Genomic DNA, 6,644 nt, shown 5'->3' with positions numbered 1-6,644 from the left:
GTATAGAAGAGGGTTAATTAAGTATACTTTCATTAAATATTTTTTGGACAAAAAACTTCGTCTTAGATTTAAAGGAGGTTCCAAGGCTTCCAAATATAAAGCTTGTACTGGAGTGGATCTCATAGCTCCTAGACATATTCGTAAGGCTGAATTCTGTAAAACGTTGATTTTGTTTAGTAGTGCATTACTTGCTGATCCATACAAAACACTGCCGTAATCGAAAATAGATCGTATGTAAGCTTTATAAAATAATAAACTTACTTCAACATCCGATCCCCACCAAGTTCTATTAATTGATATAAGAAAGTTTATTCCCTTATTACACCTGTTCAACATGTCGTCAATATGTAACTTCCAGGTCAATTTTTGGTCGAGTATCATTCCAAGATATTTAATTTTATTTTTAAAAGAAAATTTATGCCCACCTAAGGTGATTGTGCTAATATTAGGAAAGTTATGTCTGGTAAATAAACAAACTTGTGACTTACTGCATGATAATTCAAAGCCATTTTCAACAAACCATTTTTTATGGAGACCATAGACACTATTCAAGTTTTCAATGGATCGCTGATATTCCTTGTGTTCTGTGTACAAACAGAAATCGTCAGCATATTGTACAACATTAAATGCAATATTGTTAATAGTGATGTTGTGTAGATCTGCTGTGTAAATGTTAAATAAAATAGGGCTCAAAACGGAGCCCTGAGGTAATCCTTTATTATTAAGTCTAGGGCCTATAAGAGTATGATTATTTTTTAAATAAATTATTCTATTTTTATACAGGTTTACAATGTTAGAAGCAAACTGTGATGGAATATTAAAAAATGTAATCATTTTTTCTTGGAGAATTGAAAGAGAGACAGAGTCATAAGCACCTTCGATGTCTAAAAATAAAGCGGGCACATAACTGTTCCTGGAAAAACTGTTCTGAATGTCTACAACAAGAGTTGTTAAGGAATCTAAAGTTCCATAACCTTTTTTAAAACCATGTTGGTTAGCGGGTAAAGGATTTTGATCCCTTTGCCACCAATCCAACCTAATCTTAACCATCCGTTCGAGAGTCTTCAATATACATGATAATAATGATATCGGTCGGTAAGCTTCAGCTAATTTAGGGTCTTTCCCCGGTTTGGGAATAGGAACGACTATAATACGCTTAAAATCTATTATGCTGTTGCCTTCAATAATTATCTGGTCAAATATATTTAAAAGTAATTGTTTTGCGTTATCTGGTAAATGTTGTATCATAGGATATTTGATTGCATCGTATCCTGGTGAGGTACTAACGCGATTATCAAGGGCAAATTCTAATTCAGCTCTCGAAAAAGGTGTAAGGAGAAAATGATTCTGATCAGATGGAAGCGTTTTAGAATTAATAACATCTAACTGGTTATTTACGTAAGGTATTTCTATTTTATCGAAAAAATCGTCTACCCATGAATTACTTAGAGGTAATGAAAAATTAACTTTTTTCCTATTCATTTTTCTTGCTTGATTCCAAATAAGACTAGATGGAGTTTGTTTATTTAATTTTGAACACCATTCAACCCAACTTTGTCTGGCCTTTAATTTCAGGAATTTTTTGACACGAGCATTTACTTCTTTGCATTTACAAAAATTTTCAGGAGAAGCATTGTTTTTATAGTTTATTAATGCCTTCTTTCTTTCTGCAACGGATTGATCACATTCCGAATCCCACCACGGAGGGGGAGTCCGTTTGCATTTAAATGGTTTATATTCAGAAATAGATTGTTTAGAAGCTTCATTAATACAGTCAATAAGGAAATTATATTTTTCTTGGGTATTTAAGGATGTGTGAGATTTTTCGTTTAATAAGGTATCAACAAGCTGAGAGTATAATGACCAATTTGCTTTTTTAATGTTCCACTTAGTACTGGGATAAATGGTATTAGCATTAGTTCCCAAGACATCGATCACAACCTTTATAACGAAATGATTTGATCCCAAGGTATCAAGATCTACAGACCACGAAGTTTTATCAAAAAGGGATGGTGAGCAAAACGTGACATCAATCATGGAATCTGAGTTTCCTGGACTCGTTTGGCAAGTTGGTTGTCCATTATTCATTACTACATAATCTAAATTCTGAATTGTCTCCACAATTTGATGGCCTATATTATCATTTTTATATGAGCCCCACAAAGAATTATGTGCATTCATATCTCCTCCAATGATACAAGGGTGTTTTAGTTGAGAAAATAACTTATCCCAATCTTCGGTTTTGGTTTTAGTTTTTGGGCACCTATATACAGAGAGTAAACTTAAATAACTTTGTTTATAGTTGATTTTAATACCACAAGCAAGCAAGTCTTGAATATAATTTTTTTTAATTGTTATGCGCTCAAAAGGAATACCAGTTTTAATTAAAATAGCAACTCCAGAATAGCCGTCATCGCGATCTTCGCGTATCACATTATAACCTCTATAAATATATACAACATCCCGTTTAAACCAAGTTTCACTTATTAAAGCTATGTCAATATCTTCGGTTATTAAAAAGTTAATAAGGCTGTTTTTGTTAGCAACAGCTGATCGAGCATTCCATTGTATTATTTTGAGTTTAGATTTGTTTGTCATTAGATGAGTTATTTTTTAAAATATTATCTAGAACATTATTAATACCTTTGGCTAACAAATTCATGTCAAGTGATTTTGCCTCTTCTAAACAATTAATATTTTGAATAAAACTTGAGAAAAGAAGTACTAAGGAATCTACTAACTTATTTTTATCATTGTCTGTATTAGAAAAACTTTCCTTGTTTAAGGGAGGTAAAGGTTGAGACGGTCCAAATCTGAAAGGGATGAGATATGGTGTAGGATCTTCGGAAGTTGGAGATGATACTTTTCTTTTTTTATTTGCACTATACTCAGTGCTTGATGTACTACAGCTTGGTTGGCTAAAACTTTTGGGTTTCTGTAGATGAGGCCTCAATGGCTTGAAATAAGGAGATGTACTAACTTCAGAGGAGTTAGTTAATTTTGGAAATTCTTTGTCTGAATTTGACAATATTTTAAATCTGTTATTAGAAATAAGACCAGAAAATGATGAGTCACTCAAATTTTTTGCCTCCAAATATGAGATTTTATGTTCAATCATGATATTTTTTATTTTTTTTTGATGTTCGAAAAAAGGACAGTTTTTAGAGATCGATATATGCTTATCAGTTTTACAGTGTATGCAATACTTTTTTGTTTCATCACATGTATGTATGTCATTTTTAATTTGTCCACATTGTATACAGTATTCCTGTGTACCTTTACACTGTCTAGAAATATGTCCATATTTGAGGCATTTATAACATTGCGTCACTTTACCCAACAATTTTTCCACTTGGAAAAATACATAATTTATCACAACATAGTTTGGCAAACAATTGCCTTCAAAAGTAATTATAACATTACGTCTAGGGACGTATTCTGTATTTCCATCCTTTTCTACTTTCCTGTGCATTCTTTTAATATCAATAATTGGTGAACTAGAGCTCATATATTTTTTCAAATAGTCAATATTATATTTGGTATCAACATCGCGTATCAGTCCTTTGATTTCCAAGAGGTGATTTGGAATGTACGCTTTTAAATTATCGTCCTTTAAGTGACTATTATTGACTAAATTGTTTGCATCCAAAATAGATTTGAGGATTACTTTAACACGGTTTCTTCCTATACTTTTAATTTGCTTAATATTATTAATCTTTAATTTTTGATGTAAAATATCTGCAACAACCATTGGATGCAAACGGGAAATATTCTGATCATTGGTCTTCTCAACATAAACACAACAATTTTGAAAGTCGTAACTATTACAATTAATATTAAAAAGTTTTACCTCCCTTGTAGCAGAAGAATTTGTGGTGATAGTTCCTGTTTCCATGTCTTGATTACTATCACTAATAACTTCAGCAGTATTTAGTTCGCACACTGGCGTCTTTTTTATATTCTCCCCCATCTGGGGAGAATATTTTCACTTTTGTATCACTATTCTACAATATGTAAATGTTTTTACCCACGATGAAATTTAAATGTTTTAATTGCCACAAAAACTGCGAGCTGAATGTCAATATTTAGGTACGTTTAACCATGGCCAAATTTGAAACTGTTCACACAAAAGTTAAACACCGTGAAAAGAAGTCTAGGCTGTTTAACTCATAGGACTGAAACTTCTTATCAATGATAATTAAAACCACTATAAAATTAATTTAAGTTAAACTACTAAAAAATTAATTTTTTCTGGAGCTATTTTAGATGCAACCGTATTTGACGTTTACGACAATTGTGTTCCTGTGTTAATGAAATTAACGCGTCAGGAGACACATCAGTATGAGGGATATGAAGAACCTGGCCACCAATAGAAGCAATTGGAAGAAGTGGATAAAAGGCGGAACCCGACATCCGACGCCCTGAAGGGCACTAAGGATTATGAGAAAGACGAAGAAGTAATTTATGTTGTTTTATTACGAGTAAAAAATAAAAAATTATAGATTTATTTCATAATTGGATATAGGTAGATTTAAAGGGCGCCAAAATATATCCAGCACGCGGGCGCCACTCAGCCTTGCTGGGGCCCTGTTTTTCCAGATAGATCAACACTTTAACTTGAAATAATAAAACTGGTGAAGAAACAATTCATTCATTCACCTCAAAAAAGCAGGTGACAAATTCGACCTTGGTGGCAAAACGACCAGGATGCGAGCGTTCTTGGGATAAGCAGTGTGTGTTTGGAAACACCAGATGGAAGAAGCTCTGTAGAACGGCCTAGAGAAAGGTGGAAAAATGCAGTCAGAAAGAATCTGGAGAAACTGGAAGTGAGACAATGGGAATATACGACTGACAAACATGGAAGGCAAGTATTCACAAAGAATTGTAATTCCATTTATGATGGTGATGAAAATTAATAATCGACATAATTAATACTAACGGCAAGAAATATATCTGGAAAAATTAAAATCCAAAATTGAAAAACGAAAGTTAAAATAATAATTAGTTAATATATCAAAGAAGAAGAACTTCTTATGAACTATCCGACAATAGAGCTATCACGAATAAAGTTAAAAAACTATAAGTCATATTTACGGCCATCGACAACAATAAAAACATAAAAGCTCTGATATCAAAATTGAGAAATCGAAGATAACGAATTATTTAAAAAATAACAGGAAAATACAGTGACAGGAAAACTAAAATAGTTACAAAACCAAAATGCACACATCGGCAGAACAGATCATAAAACTAGTCTAAACGTGGTTTGTGGGCTCGGAAACTCTCCCAAAATAGTTATTTTCCTAACAAGTGCAAAAAGTCATACTTTTCCGCACGCGACTGCAGTTTGCCGAACGACGCGAAGCGGGAGTTCGGCAAGCAGTCTAGTGTCGAAAAGAGACTTTCTGCAAGCGTTAGAAACAATATTTTTTCTATGAGTCTTTAAAAAATGACCAAATCTTAATCAATTAATTTAATTAATATGCAAATATGTACACACATTAATTCTTTGACAAGGTTGTCAAAACCAAACTTTCAGCATAATTGGTTAGCATGACGACGATCTTGGTTTCCATGACGACGATTTAAAACCACTGTTATTGTCTACTGATTTGACTTTCGAGTATTATGTCAAAATTATTTTATTTCATCCAATTCTCGCGTTAATTTCATTCAAACATGATCACAATAAGATATATTTGAAATAAATTAGTAAATAATATCTAAATATTAGTTAATTGCATGTATTATAATTAATTTTTGGCCGTATTAACATATCTAAATTAACACGCGTGCGGAAAAGTAAAACGCGTGCGGAAAAGTAACACGCGTGCGGAACAGTAAAACTTTCTAAACTAAAACGCGTGCGCGAAAGTATTCATTTTTGCACGCTCGTATAAAAATATCTTTTTCGGAAATCTGACATGTTTAACAACAAATAAAAAACAAATAAGCTCTTGGCGAGGATTGTGTAATAGTTTAAATTTAAAAATGGTCGAAAATATTATTATAGATGCGCTAGAAATCTTCATGAATAAATGCCTAAAAGAAGAATAAATACCGGACCAGATCAGATCGGAACAGAACAGAACAAAAATCACTGATATCGTGAGTGAAACTTATAGATAGGCTTATAGTCGAGGAAATGAAGCATTTTGGCTCGCAATTTTTTCGTCCAGCATGGATTTACTTGAAATTTTCACAGAAGGTGAGGAATAGTCCAAGGATCAGTTTCTATATCATGCCGCTGTACACTAAAACCTTGGGGGCGGTTGCCACCCCATCTAGGGGTTGGGAATTTTTTATTACATTTAACCATGTAAATCGATATTAACAGTAATTCTAAGAAAAAAATGTGTTTTACATTTTCTTCGTAAAACTAATATTTTTCGAGTTATTCGCGCGAAAAAAATCGACTTTTTTAGAGGATTTTTTGAGAATACCTCGAAAAATATGCATTTAATAAAAAAAAACTGTAAATATCAAAATTGTATCTTTTAGTAACACAAACTAAATTCTTTTTCTGTAATATCTTTAAGACTAATACAAACCGAGATACGGCATTTTAAAATTTAGCTTTTTTGCATTTGCTTTTTTGCAATTTTTTAAAATTTAGCATTTTAAAATAATGGAAAAACTTTGCA

Source organism: Diabrotica virgifera, chromosome 1 (assembly GCF_917563875.1).
Source record: "Diabrotica virgifera virgifera chromosome 1, PGI_DIABVI_V3a".
Lineage (NCBI taxonomy): Eukaryota > Metazoa > Arthropoda > Insecta > Coleoptera > Chrysomelidae > Diabrotica > Diabrotica virgifera.
The sequence above is the reverse complement of the archived record's forward strand: the minus strand, read 5'-3'. Positions refer to the sequence as shown.